General features: G+C 42.5%; 1 protein-coding gene across 3 annotated transcripts in view; it reads right to left on the bottom strand.

Annotated features, from left to right (window-relative positions):
* The window catches only part of PPP1R12A (protein phosphatase 1 regulatory subunit 12A), a 214,819-nt gene that overhangs the window by 122,965 nt on the left and 77,003 nt on the right, over positions 1-14,851 (bottom strand). The window lies entirely within an intron of this gene.

The following is a 14,851-nucleotide window of genomic DNA, read 5'->3' as shown; positions in this document are numbered from 1 at the left end:
GGCTCTTCTCTGAACCACATCCAATTTATCATCATCATTTTTGAATTGTGGACACCACAACTAGCCACAGTATTCCAGCAGTGGTTGCAGAAGGGGTAAACAAAGGGATAAAACCTCTCTACTCCTACACAAGATTCTACTGTTTCTGCATCCAAGGTTCACATTAGCACTTTTGGCCTCAGTGTAGCACTGGAAGCTCATGTTCAGTTGATTACCAACCATGACCTCCAAATCTTTTACAGATTCATTGCTTCCCAGGATCCTATAAGTACAGCCTAGAGACTATACACTTACATTGAGCCAAATTAAAACACACTGTTGGCTTGTGCCCAGCTTACCAGGCAAACGCTCTAAATCAGTGCCTTGTCCTCTTCATTATCAACCATTCCCCGTTAGTGTCACCTGCAAACTTTATCAGTGGTGATTTTAGGTTCTCTTACAGGTCATCGATAAAAATGTCAAATAGCTTTAATTCAAGAACCGATCCCTTCAGGACCCTACTAGAAACACATCCCGCTCAATGATGATTCCCTGTTCATATTTACATTGACACCTATCAGACAGGTTGTAATCCATTTAACATTGCCACATTAATTTTATATCATTCTAGTTCTTTAATCAAAATGTCAAGCATTATGAAGTAAAACACCTTACAGAAATCTATGTATATCACATCAACAATGTTATCTTTAATCAAATAAATTAGTTTGACAGGATCTACTTTCCATAAACCCATGATGACTGGCATTAATATTAAACACCCTCCTTTAATTTTTTATTAATTGAGTCCCAGATCAGCTGCTCCATTATCAATATATCAGAAGGTGGTGCTAGACGCAAAGAAGAATGGAATATATGCCTGTCAATTTTGTGTTCAAGCTTGTGTTCTTGAACACAAAAGAAGTTTGAAGAGTAAGAAGGTTAAAGAGACTCTAGGCTAGTCTCTCTGTATAGATGTGCATTTTAAGACAAATTCAAATCTGCAGTTCTAACAAACAAGTACATGTCACCCACTTTAAGAATTCAAGAATATCAAGGGGAAGAACTAGCAACATGTAAATAAAATACTTGCTTTTGTTTTTTAAAAGATCATTTTTAATCTAACCTGGCTCACACACTGTCAAGCAAAGGAACAGTGAACTAGCAATCCAAGGGAACCAAGCTACAATGGGCTTAGGAAAATTTAGGGGGAATAAAAATCATACACACTATCCCCATCCCACCCCCAAAAAAGACAGCTGTGTAAAAGTCTAAAATTTCATAACACAAAACCCACAAATGAGAACCATTTCACACTGAGGGAGGTTGGCTGAAAGCCCCAACAGACTTTTGTTAAAGCAGGTGGCCACAAGGGCTTCTAACCTGGCCTCCCCATCAAGATTTTGCAGTCACCCATTTGAATGGTTTAGTGCTTCCCCATCCCCAGTGATTAATGAGGTACGGCTTGGCAATCAGGAAATATGTTCGAATTTTTTAAAACAAATTTTTATTTTTATTTTTTTACTTAAGGTAACATTGGGGAGAAAGATGAGATGATATTTTACAGAAAAAATTGTAATAGTGAGTAGGGAATACAAGGATAGTTTGTATATTTATGGAGGGACTTTTTGTTAAAAAAAACCCCTCATGTGCCAACTCAGTTAGAATGCTTGAATGTTGCATCCCTTCTCTTTACCCTTTATGTTCATCCCTATCGTAAGCTTGTGTTGTTTTTAGATTCCAAATGCATAGGAGGAGACAAAGCACCACTTAGGACATTCCAGTGTTACAACAACATAAGTGATAGTATTAAAATTATCTAAGGACAGCCAATTTGGTCTACACTACAAAGTTAGATTTACATAAGCCTCCTTGTGTCACCCTAGTTGTGCATGTGTCTACTATTTAATTTGTCCCCAGTTCAGTTAGGCAAGGGGAGCAATGCACAGCTGTTTACATACACAGGGATGTCCCTTGAAATCTCCTGACAGATCTGTATGAAACTTTCATGGAGATACTCTGCAATCCTCTCCCGAAGGCTTCTAGGGATGGCAGCCTTATTTCTTCCTCTGCAGTAGGACACTTTCCCACACCAGTCAGCAAAAACTTCAGCAGACAACATTGCAGTACACAGGCTAACAGCAGAGAGGCCTGGGCAGCTTCAGGACACCAGAAGCAGCTGTGATTTCTGTGCCTTTGTTACCCTCAGGACTGAGATATCAGCTAAAATCACCACCACCTGTGCAAAATGGTGCCAGTATTCAGTGCCATTGTCCCATACTCATACTTTCCTGACACCAAGCAATTCTCTCTTCATTTCCCTCATCCCTGGCAGGCCCTACATAACATGGCTAGCGCTCTGAGTGGCGCCATGCTCATGCAGCCCGAAGCAGAAGTGTCAATAAGCATGACTAGTTTAAAACTTTAGGAAAGTAAGGGAAGGGACTTCTGAATGTTAACTTTCACTTTTTCCATTGTGACTATATGGATAATTGTACTTCTGCGTTTTATCTGCAGCTATTGCAGCCTTGAGGGGTTCCGCCCTCCCCACTGACAGATCTCCAGATCAGAAAGAGGAGGAGAAAGAAGGGGCTTGGGGATGACACATTCAGTTAGATCTTAAAAGCCAGTGCTTCATTAGAATGTGAGCACAGCGACTGGAGGGTGAACACTGCAGAAAAGCCTACAAGTCCCAGCAGGAAAAGGAGAGGGCAACATCCCAGGACATAATGGGGCTTCTCCAGGAGCAAACAGATTCTGCAGACTCTTGTGGACCGAAAAGTTGAACAATCATGGGCCTGCCTCATTTTAAAGTGGCATGGAGAACTCCATTAGAGCACCTCCTTACCCCCTCAACAGTCCACATGTTATCAGGGCCTATATTCCTACTCCTACCATTCCAATCCAGGGGATATTCAGGACAACTACATCATCTCATACAACAACTGTGGTTTTCACAGCAGTGTATATGTAGGTAAAATACTCATGAATGTTCTTTCCCATTAAGTTCTGTTCCATTAAGTTTTTATGTATTTGCTATTAAATTGCACAGATTTTTCATTGCACTGGTTTGGTTACTGAATAAAATTCTATTATTTGGAAAAGAATTCATCTTTATTAGTTTACAACATATGTAGCAGAATGCCTAAATTCTGAAAGCACCTACTTACCGTGTCCCGCAGGATCACTACTGGCATTGCAACATCGCCAGCGGTAATCTGCCAGTACTTTTCTGGAAAGTCTGGTGTTCTTAAAGATGAGCGCCATGCACCTTCCCTGATCAGTCAACACTGATGTTGGTAAAGCATCTCTGGTGATCCATCAGTGCTTGCATGACCATAGAAAAGTAGCCCTTTCTGTTGACATATTCTGTGATAAGGTGGTCTGGTGCCAAAATAGGATTTGCATGCCATCTCTCTCACCAACACAGCTTGGGAACTGCATTGCTGCAAATTCATCCACTAGGACCTACACATTGCCAACAGCCACAGTCCTGCATAGCAGAAAACTATTAATGGCTCTGCACATCTGCATGACAACAGCCCCCCACCCCCACCCCACCCCCGGTGGGTTTTCCACTAACCAGCGGCAATCCAACATTGCAAGTTTCAACAGTGTGAATGCCACTCACTTCTCCACTGTCGATGCAGCTCTCATTTTGTTGTGCCTGCACTGGAATGAGCTCAGCACACAGACCTAGCAATGTGCCCTTACGCATCCAACATTTCTGCAACTGCTCATCATCCCAAGCCTGCATTATGATGCAATTCCACTAGTCACTTCTCATTTCTTGGGCCCAGAAGCAGTGCTCCATGAATGCCACCAACAACCTTGAACTGGTTCTCACTATGTCCCACAGTGAATCTGTCCTCCAAGAAATCATGTTCCCTGCTGATTCAGTTCTTCTTATGGCTCTGCAAATACCAGAGGATTGTACTTCCCGTACTTGCAATACTTAGGACAACAGTGCAGGGCTGTGCAGCTCCAGGCTTCGGTCAGATGATGGACAGGGAGAAGGGCCACATGGGTTCATGGGATTTTTTAAAAATGGCGTGAAAATTATAGTATACTGATGACATTATGAGATGGAGACAGCTGCATGCTGGGAAGTTGACCCATTGCTCCCAGTCACCCTGAACAACTAGTTTCTGAACCACTATGTATTGCCAAAACTTCCCAAAAGACAGTGTGGTGGGTGGTGGCAGGTTGCATACTAGGATATCTACCCACAGCACACCACACTGTGCATCAACACAAGCACTCCTAGTGAGTATGCTGAGTGCCAGTGCAAGATGCCAAGTATGCAAAGCGCACAACAGATTTACTAATTACAGTGGCTTTATGCTGATGTAACTTGCATCAAAGTTTGTAGTGCAGACATGGCCTTAGAGTCTGACAGATGCTTGTTTGAAGACCTAATTAGAGCTGTACAGTACTTACAGTACAGATCCGTTTACGTGCGGATGTTGGGAGTCAAGGCGTCACGACAGCTTGTTAACGGACCGCAGGTTAAGAGGCCCATGCTGACAAAAGTGTTTGATTCGCTTAGGAAAAAAAGGCCATTATTTTCTGCTCTTTCTGGCTCGCATTTTTTTCCTTCTTTCTTATGAAGTCTGCCATTCGCCACAGATGAAACGCGTTCGCAGCCAATTCATCGGCTGATCACCTTTCTCCAGAAATCGATACCTGCGTTATGCTATGATGATTTTTAAAACGACTTATAAACCCCTTGCTGTCTTGGAATGATTCATCCCCCGTTAAATTTCCAAATTTTGTCGCTTGGGCTTGAAGAATTGGCCCACTTAGCGGCATTCCTTTCAGCCTTTCCTGAACAAACTACGTGCGCATGGCTTTGTCTATTGTGGGTTTTGCTGAATAGCGCACACGTTTTCGCTTAAGCCCTACGGCAGATTCGATATTTTGTACAAAGCAATTCAGTTTAGATTAGTATTTTAGCCATCCTCGGAGAATAGATTCGGCAATCCCAATATCTTTGAAACTTTGGCTTGGGATTCTCCGCTATCTACTCAATCTATTGCAGCTAGCTTTTCTTCTACAGTTTAGCCCCATTATATTAGGCCTATGGTTAAAATTTTCTAATGTAGTATATATATTACTATATAACTACTATATATTATCTCTCTCTAGCATGACAATGACTAAGCGTGCGTGATAAGTCTTTACCAACATCGGTAAAGATGTACAACACCTTTCCACTCCACACTTCCTGTCGATTTCTAGGTCAGTGAGTTAGTGAACAAATCTGTAGCACTACATAGCAAGTTCCTGTACCGCGTATTAACAAGTCTCGCGTGTTAAATAGGTAGCAGTGGGAGGTATGGCACTACTGCACATTGAGCGGATTTGCATGTAAACGGGTCTGTACTGTACTAGTAATTAAATATCAGAAACACCTACCAGCACTCAAGCAGCTAAACATTTGAACAAAGATTTGTGTTCATTAGCCATAATGAGTAGTATTTGCTTTGGCAAATTTGAAGAATTTTCATTTAAAACACAAATACTATGAACCTTTGAGCCTAATTCATGGTGCAGCCATACATCCACTTGCAAGCAGCAATCTTAAAACATATAGCTATGTAATTAAATGCCCTGTCATCTGAGCCTATCTAAACATGTAAGGGCTTCAAAAGCTGCAAGAACGTAGGAACAGCCATACTGGGTCAGACCAAAGGTCCATCTAACCCAGTATCTGGTCTTCCGACAGTGGCCAATGCCAGGTGCCCCAGAGGGAATGAACAAAACAGGCAATCAAGTGACCCACCCCCTGTCACCCATTCCCATCCCATCTAAAAGCCATTGATGGGCCTGTCCTCCATGAGTTTATCTAGTTCTTTTCTGAACCCTGTTGTAGTCTTGGCCTTCACAACGTTGTCTGGCAAGGGATTCCACAGGTTGACTGTGTTCTGTGTAAAGAAATACTTCCTTTTGTTTTAAATCTGCTGCCTATTAATTTCATTTGGTGACCCCTAGTTCTTGTGTTATGAGAAGGAGTAAACAACACTGTCATTTACTTTCTTCACACCAGTGATGATTTTATAGACCTCAATCATATCCCCCCTTAATCGTTTCTTTTCCAAGCTGAAAAGTCCTAGTCTTATTAATCTCTCATCATACAGAAGCAGTTCCATACCCCTAATCATTTTTGTTGCCCTTTTCTGAACCTTTTCCAAGACCAATATATCTTTTTGGAGATTGGGCGACCACATCTGCGCACAGTATTCAAGATGTGGGCGTACCATGGATTTATATAGAGGCAATAGGATATTTGCTGCCTTATTATCTATCCCTTTCTTAAGGATACCCAAAATTCTGTGTGCTTTTTTGACTGCTCCTGCACAGTGAGTGGATGTTTTCAGAGAACTATCCACAATGACTCCAAGATCTCTTTCTTGAGTGGTAACAGCTAACTTAGACCCCATCATTTTATATGTATAGTTGGGATTATGTTTCCCAATGTGCATTACTTTGCATTTATCAACATTGAATTTCTTCTACCATTCTGTTGCTCAGTCACCTAGTTTTGAGAGATCCTTTGTAGCTGCCTGGAACTTAACTATCTTGAGTAGTTTTGTATCATCTGCAAATTTTGCCATCACACTGTTTACCCCTTTTTCCAGATCATGTATGAATATGTTGAATAGGACTGGTCTCAGTACAGACCCCTGGGGGACACCATTATTTACCTCTCTCCATTCTGAAAATTGATGATTTATTCCTAACCTTTGTTTCCCAACTTTTAACCAGTTACCAACCGAGAGGACCTTCCCTCTTATCCCATGACAGCTTACGTTGCCTAAGAGAATTTGGTGAGGGACCCTGTCAAAGGCTTTCTGAAAATCTAAGTACACTATATCCATTGGATCCCCCTTTGCCACATGCTTGTTGACCTCCTGAAAGAATTCTAGTAGATTGGTGAGCCATGATTTCCCTTTACAAAAACCATGTTGCCTGGTACTGAAGTCAGGCTTACCAGTCTGTAGTTGCCTGGATCACCTCTGGAGCCCTTTTTAAAAATTGGCATCACATTAGCTATCCTCCAGTCATTTGGTACAGAAGCGGATTTAAATGATAGGTTACAGACTAAAGTTAGTGGTTCTGCAATTTCACATTTGAGTTCCTTCAGAACTCTTGGCAAAATACCATCTGGTCCTGGTGACTTATTACTGTTTAGTTTATCAATTTGTTCCAAAACCTCCTCTAATGACACCTCAATCTGGGACAGTTTCTCAGATTTGTCACCTAAAAATGAATGGCTCAGGTTTGGGAATCTCCCTCAAATCTTCAGCCATGAAGACAGACCCAAAGAATTTATTTAGTTTCTCCTCAATAGCTTTATCATCCTTGACTGCTCCTTTAGCATCTCGGTCATCCACTGGCCCCAGTGGTTGTTTAGCAGGCTTCCTGCTTCTGATGTACTTAAAAATATTTTGCTATTACTTTTTGAGTCTTTGGCAAGCTGGTCTTCAAATTCTTTTTGGCTTTCCTAATTATATTGTTTCACTTCTATTCTATATGCTCATTGGGGTGACCATCTCCCTCCTAAAAGCCTGGTTAATGTCTACCTTCCCTTTTAGGGGATGGCAATGGTGACTACTCCTGCTCAGTGACTTGCAGTTCCGAGCATAGAGAGACCTGGGAGGGAAAGAGGAGAACAGCTCAGGAGCTCTTTTTGGAGGAGGAAGAAGGGAGTGCAGTGCCTTTTGTGTTAGAGCTCATAACCATACTGCATTGCATGTTACACTCTCCATTGCAGTCAGTACAGCTTTTACCTGATGAAGTTCCAGAAGTAAGCTAATGTTGTGCCATTATTTAAAAAGGTAAACTGAAAGACCCGGGTAATACAAGCCTGTCAGTCTGACATCAATCCTTGATGATATAATGGAACAGTTGATAGGGGATGTGATTAACAAAGAATTAAAGGAGGATAATATAAATGCAGATCAACATGGGTTATAGAAAAGAGTGTCATATTAACTTGCTATCTAATTTGATGAGATTACAAGTTTGATTGAAAAAGGCAACAGTGCTGAAATAGACAGACTTCTGTAAGGTGTTTGACTTGGTACCACATGACATTTTGATTAAAGAACTAGAATGATATAAAATTAACTTGGCACACATTACATGGATTAAAAACTGGCTAATGGATAGGTCTCAAAATGTAACTGTAAATGGGGTATTATGACTGAGCGGGTGTGTTTCCTGTTGGTCCTGCAGGTATCAGTTGGCCCTACACTATTTAACATTTTTTCAATGACCAGGAAAAGAACATAAAACCACTACTAATAAAGTTTGCAAATGAGACAAAAATGGGGGGAGTGTTAAATAATGAAGAGGACAAGTCATTGATACAGAGCAATCTGGATCACTTGGTAAACTGGGTGCAAATCAATTTGTGTTTTAATATGGCTAAATGTAAATGTATACATCATTGAGGAACAAAGATTGTAGCCCATATTTATAGGATAAGGGACGCTAACCTGTGAAGCAGTTAGCTCTGAAAAAGGTTTGGGGGTCATAATGGATAATCAGCTGAACATAAGCTCTAGTGTGACACTGTGGCCAAAGTTCTATTGTGATCCTGGGACGCATACTACAGAGGTATCTCAAGTAGGAGTGGAGAGGTTATTTTATCCCTGTATTTACCCCATCTGAGACAGCTGTTAGAATACTGTGCCTAGTTCTGGTGCCTAAAATTCAAGAAGGATGTTGATAAACTCGAGAAGATTCAGAGAAGAGCCACATAAATTATTCAAGGATTAGAAAACCTGACTTAGAGTGACAGACTCAAGAAGCTCAATCTATTTAACTTAACCAAGAGAAGGTTATGGGGTGACATTTTACCAAGGATCATGGTGGAGCCCCCATTACTGAATTTTTAAATCAAGACTGGATGTTTTTCTAAAACATGAGCTATGAATTATTTTGGGGAATTTCAATGGCCTTTGTTATACAGGAGGTCAGACTAGATCGTCACAATGGTCCATTCTGGCCTTGGAATCTATGAATACCTAATTTATACTTCAGTGCATTCTCATGTGGTGTTTTCTGTGACGGGATTGCAAGCAGGCAAGAGAAGATGCTCCTCCTGCAGCTCTGGGGCCTTATGCTCCTCTCTGTTGCTCCAAAGCCCAAAAGAGATGTAAGTGAAGAAAGAAATAAACCAGAAGGAACCAACAATAGTTTTCAGGTAGGAAGTTGCTGGCCCAGTCATAGATGGGGAGAATGGAGTGGTTGAGTTATTTTTGTTCCCTCCTTCCCTCTTGTTGCCCAACAGAGTTTCTCCCCCTCCCTTGCCCCTATTCAAAAACAGCTCCTGAGCAGCTTTCCTCTTTCCCTCCCAGGTCCCTCTATGCTCTCAACTGCAACACCTGGGAGTTACTGAGCAGCAGTAGCCACCACTGCCATCCTTCTAAAAGGGAAGGTAGACATTAACTGGGCCAATAGGATGGAGGTAGTCACCCCAATGAGGGTATAGAATAGAGAGAACCTGCATTAATTTTGTGTGTGTAAAGGGGTGAGATTTTCCTGAATCACTGCATGGGGTGGGAGGCGGGCATTAACGTTGGCAGGATGCACTGCATTCATTGAAGGTGTGGTGTCCTGAGGACTGTGTTGGAATGGCAAGCTATTATTTTAATGCTGTGCGGGGAAGGGGGGGGAAGGGGCATGCGGTGTGGCGCAGCAGCAGGGGTTCTAGTCCTGCTTGCAGGGCAGGGGGCTCTGTAGTGAGGTGTGCAATCTGAGAGCAGTCAGTTTGTAGAAAGCCAGCTTACAGTAAGGTGGGGTGACCTGTACCTCTTGGTTTTAAGGAGAAGCCTGCTCTGTCTCTGTTTTGGGGTTCTTTGATGTAATCATTTTGAATTCTAAGACGAAAGTAGGATTAGCTAAACGATGAGGGGACTACATTAACAGAACTTTGGAGCAACATGGACACAGGAATCCTTCTCTCTCCATAAACCACCTTCCACACAAGAAGGCTGAGCAAGGACTTTTCTTCAGACACTGTCCCCACACAACAATCCCCATCCCCTTGGGCTCCAAATAAACAAAAGGTAGAATACACATGCTTTACTGAGCATCACAGCCTAAGCAACAGATAATAGTTACGTATAAAATCTGTTTTTAATCTGTTAAAGATTAAATTTGCAGAAAAGAAGGGCGACAAGGTTTAAAAATTTAGATTCACAAAATGAGAAGACGCTTTTAGAAAGCAGATTTTATACTTAAACTGTCACATGTTCCTCATTCTGGTCATCTGTCACACATTTCCTGTGCCGCACACAGGCAGGCAGGTTTAACCTTTGAGAAGCATGCACTATTCCCACTTTACTCCAGAGGTCTAAATGGGACAAATTTTCCTACAACACGAGACTGTAAGGACTGGTGAATGTTTGAACAATCGGTTGAAAATGTATTGTATTATGGAGACTCAGTGAGGGAGCTCAGACTTCTGCTTGGCAGGGGAATTTTCCCTGCCAGTTAAAAAGCCTAAAACAAATACATGTATTAAAGCTTTGTTGTATACGCATAATATACCCAGTACAAAAAGCAGGGGAAATGAAGAGTTCTGTACTGTGAAGTGTCATAAATTATCTATTCCTCCGGCCACAGACTCTCAACTTACCAGTAGCACTATTGTCCATTGCAAGCTTTAACTCTGTCCTATAGAGATATCAGCCTTCCAGCATCCCACTTAACTAAATTACCCCTACTAACACAGAGAAACTGGGACTGGGAAACAGTAGTTAGGCAAGAACAACGGGACTGGACAGAGGAGCTGGGGTAGCAAAGAGACAGGACTGGGATAGAGAGAGATTGGAGGAGAAGGGACAGAAGAGCCTGTGACCACCAGAACACACCCTCCGCCAGACCCTGGATTGGAATCTAAGATTCACAACTCTCACCATCCCACTACCATGAGTGAATGTATGTGAAGCTCACTGGCAACATTTCTCATCCCCCTCTAATGCTGCTCCACATAGCAGTAGTAGAGGTTGTCATCCTCTATCAGTTATTACCCTTAGCTCAAATTGCAGTGGTCTGTGAAGTAGACCTGAAGGTTCCAACCCTCCTGGATGACCATATGGATGTCACTACGATGCCGCTTGATGGAATCTGTTTCTTTATTTTGCTTTTTTAAAACCTAGAAAATTACACATATCCAACCATATGTTAAGACTGCAAAATCAACTTGGCAACCTTAACGTCTAATGTACTATTATGGGTGTAATTTATATATTATGTATTTGGCATTAGATGCCCCCTACAACTCAGAGCAGCAATGCTTGGAGGGAAAGTGCCCCTTTTTATCTTGCTTCAAGCTCTGGATTATAAAGGTAAGAAATTTGAGAAAATTGAAAGTAAAATTTAGTACAGCATTTTTTCCAGTGACCCTGACTTTGCAATAAGTTAAGATTTATACACAAAATAAGTTTTGTTTTTTTTTAAAAAAGGGTCTTATCCCAAGATAGATAAACTATAATCCCATCTAAGTCTGAAAGGAAGCCCCTAGGGATCCCTTACGACAGTAGCAGGGGATGCAAGAGCAGATTGTTTGGCTGCAGAAGCACTTCAGCAGCTGCAGGGTGGGCAGTACAAAGATCCAACACTCCACTTTCTCAGTCTTTCTTTTCCAATGAGAGCAGGACAGTCATCAGAATACACTGCCCCCAGCCCTTTGATGCAAAAAGAAATCAAGGAAGGAGTAGGAGTCACTTCACACCGAAAACACAATCTTCACATCATAAAGGAAATGCTAGAAAGAAGATGAATGCTTGAATTCATATACTTGTCTTGATGTATGTTTGGAAAAGTCTTCACGACCTTTACAAAAATATATTGGCTTTTCTTTGAAGTCTTGTAAATCCATGACAATTTATGCTACTATATGAACTTTTCCCAACACTTCAAGTTTCTTTTCGGCAACCAAAACTTTCGTGATACAAAAGAATGGTTACTTACCCCCTTGTATAGTAACTGGAGTTCTTCCGGATGTGTGGTCCCTATCTGTATTCCACTGTAGATGTGTATGCACTGCATGTGCCTGAGCCTGGAAGATTTTTGCCAGCAGCATCTGTTGGTCTGTCCCTGCGCTCTTCTCCTCCTCATGCTTTGAACCAAGGACATATGTTGCAGCGCAGACAGATAGTCTCTCCAGTCACCTTTCACTGCAAATAACCCTACAATAAGGCTCTCCAGAAGAGAGGAAGGATGATGGGTAGTGGAATATAGACAGGGATCACACATCTCAAAGAATTCCAGTTACTGTACAAGGACAGTAACATCCTTTCTTTTTCAAGTCATGGTACTTATGTGTATTCTACTTGAGGTGACTCAAGCAGTATTTATTGAGGAGGAGGAGGAAAGGAACTTTGCTGTACCACAGACTGGAGGACTACTCTTCTGAGAGATGCTTCTGCTGTAGACGCTTGTGAGACATTACACTCCCAGTACAAAGGTATGAACAGAGCTGCTCTGCAGACCTCAAAGAGTGAGGTCTTGAAGCAAGACCTCTAACGTAGCCTGGGCTCTAGTTGAGTGGGCCCTCACATCCTGAGAAGCTCACAACAAAGCACTATGCAGCATGAAATCCATTTGAACAGACTGTAAGGAGATGAAGTTATCTCCCATGCATTCAGCAAAGGAAACAAGCAGTCTGGGGGATTTCTGAAGGATTTCATCCTTTGTGGGTAGAAGAGAGAGTGAAGCTTCTTGTCCTCTCTAATGGCTGGAACTTCACTCAAAAGACAGTAGTTGGATGCTCTGGTTCAGATGGAATTCTGAGATGATTTTAGGAGTTAATTTAGGGTATAATCTCAAGGAAAGTTTATCCTTATGAAAGACTATATAGAAAGGGTCAGCCATAAGGACACCCAACTCACTCTCCTAGCATAGGTGACTGCAATCAGAAATGCAACCTTCATAAAGAAATGTATGAATCAACAGGAGGCTACAGGTTAGAATGGGGTATCCATCTGTGTTGATAGGACGAGACTGAGGTCCCATATATGGGTAGATTCAGCACTGGAGGAAAGGTTTGGATCAGTCCTTTCAGAAATCTCACTATAATACTAGAAAAGACAGTCCACTGGAGGGTGAAAAGTGCTAACAGCTGCCAAGTGGGCTCACAAGGAGCAGATGGATAGCCCTGTCATTTTTAGAGATAACCCACAATAGTAGGGATGTCAGAAATTTCCAGAGGTATCTAATGATGCTGGCATCAGGTATGGAAATTTTTTCCATTTTGCTGTGTAGCATTTTCTCATGGAATCTTTCCTACTCTTGCTAAGGATGGATTGCATCACCTCTGAACATGACTTTTCTAGGTCTGTCATCCATCCAAACCACACTTTTTGATAGAGGGATGCTGGGCTGGGGTATCTGATCTTGCTTTTGTCCTAAGTTAGTAGGTCTGGGAAGTGGGGAAATAGAGATACCTGGATGTGAAGAGTTCCAAAAAATACTCGGGAATCAGAAGTGCTTGGGGTACTGGGGAGCAATGAGGATAACCAATGCTCCAGCTTGTCTGATCTTCCTCAGGACTCAAGGTAAGAGAAAGATGGGTGGTAATATGCACATCAGCTCTGGAGTTGTGGCGCTAAACTGCTCTGGAGCAGGTGGTCAGCCACTTCTTGTTCTCCTGACACGCAAAGAGATCCCACGATGGAAATCTCCACTTCCAACAGCTGTCTATAGCACCAAGTTGTATAGCTCCCACTCGCGGTCTTTGGAGAACTTTCTGCAGAGGCTCTCTGCCAATATGTTATGCATTCCTGGAAAGTCCACAGCCAATAGGGGCGACATGATGGTGAATGCAACACTTTCATAGATTGACCGCTTCTATGCAAAGAAGGTGGACTTTGCTCCCCGCCTACTTGTTTGTTGATAAAGTAAGCCTGTCACATTGTCTGACATGACCCAGATTTGAGGGGCCCAACTAAAGAGGAGGAATTGTTTGCAGGATTTGTGCACTGCAAACAGCTTCAGAAGGTTTATGTGCAAGTGGGATTCTTGGTGGGTCCAAGTACCCTGTGCCACATGTTCATGGAGGTGGGCAAATAACCCTACGATAAGGCTCTGTACTTCCTAATATGATTTCTCTGTGGGCAGTCATCTAAGTAGAAGAACCCTGACAACACAGGTGAGCTGCCACTACAAGTAACACCTTTGTAAATACTTTTGGTGCTGTTGAGAAATGAAGGGGAGCATTCTGTATTGGTAATGGCTTGGGCCCACGGTAAATCTCTGGAATATCCTACGTGCAGGGTGGATATATCTATTTGGAAAGAAGTCTCAAATTGAGAGCTATAAAGCAGAGGCCCCTGTTTAGTGAGGAGATTACTGAAGTCCTCGCTAAACATCTACCGTCTGAACCACAGATGAAGATGTTCAGTTGAGATCTAGCATGGGCCTCTGGCCTCCTTCCCTTTTGGGGATGAGGAAATATCTTGGGTAAAATACTCTTCTATGCTGAAGAGGTACCAGTTCTATGGCTCCCACAAAGAACAGGGAGTCTACTTCTTGTCTGAGCATCTGCTCACGAGAGGGGTCCCTGAAGAGAGAAGCGAAGAGGAAGAGAGGGCAACTCTATCAGATAACCCAGTGGTGGGCTGCATGTGCCCCATCAGGGTAAGGTGATTGTGGGCTATGAGACATTTTGCAGACGTCGCTGTGGGCCGCTGCCTCCCACTGGCAGGGAACGGCGAATCACAGCCCCTGGGACCGTGCCTGTGGACAGTCAACATCCACAAAATGTCTCACAGCGTGCAATCAGTTTACTCTGATGGGCCGCATGCAGTCCACAGGCCACAGGTTGCCCACCACCGATGTAACCAGTGGTGATTGT

This window comes from Caretta caretta, chromosome 1 (genome assembly GCF_965140235.1).
Source record: "Caretta caretta isolate rCarCar2 chromosome 1, rCarCar1.hap1, whole genome shotgun sequence".
Lineage (NCBI taxonomy): Eukaryota > Metazoa > Chordata > Testudines > Cheloniidae > Caretta > Caretta caretta.
This window is presented reverse-complemented; position numbering and strand designations above follow the sequence as displayed.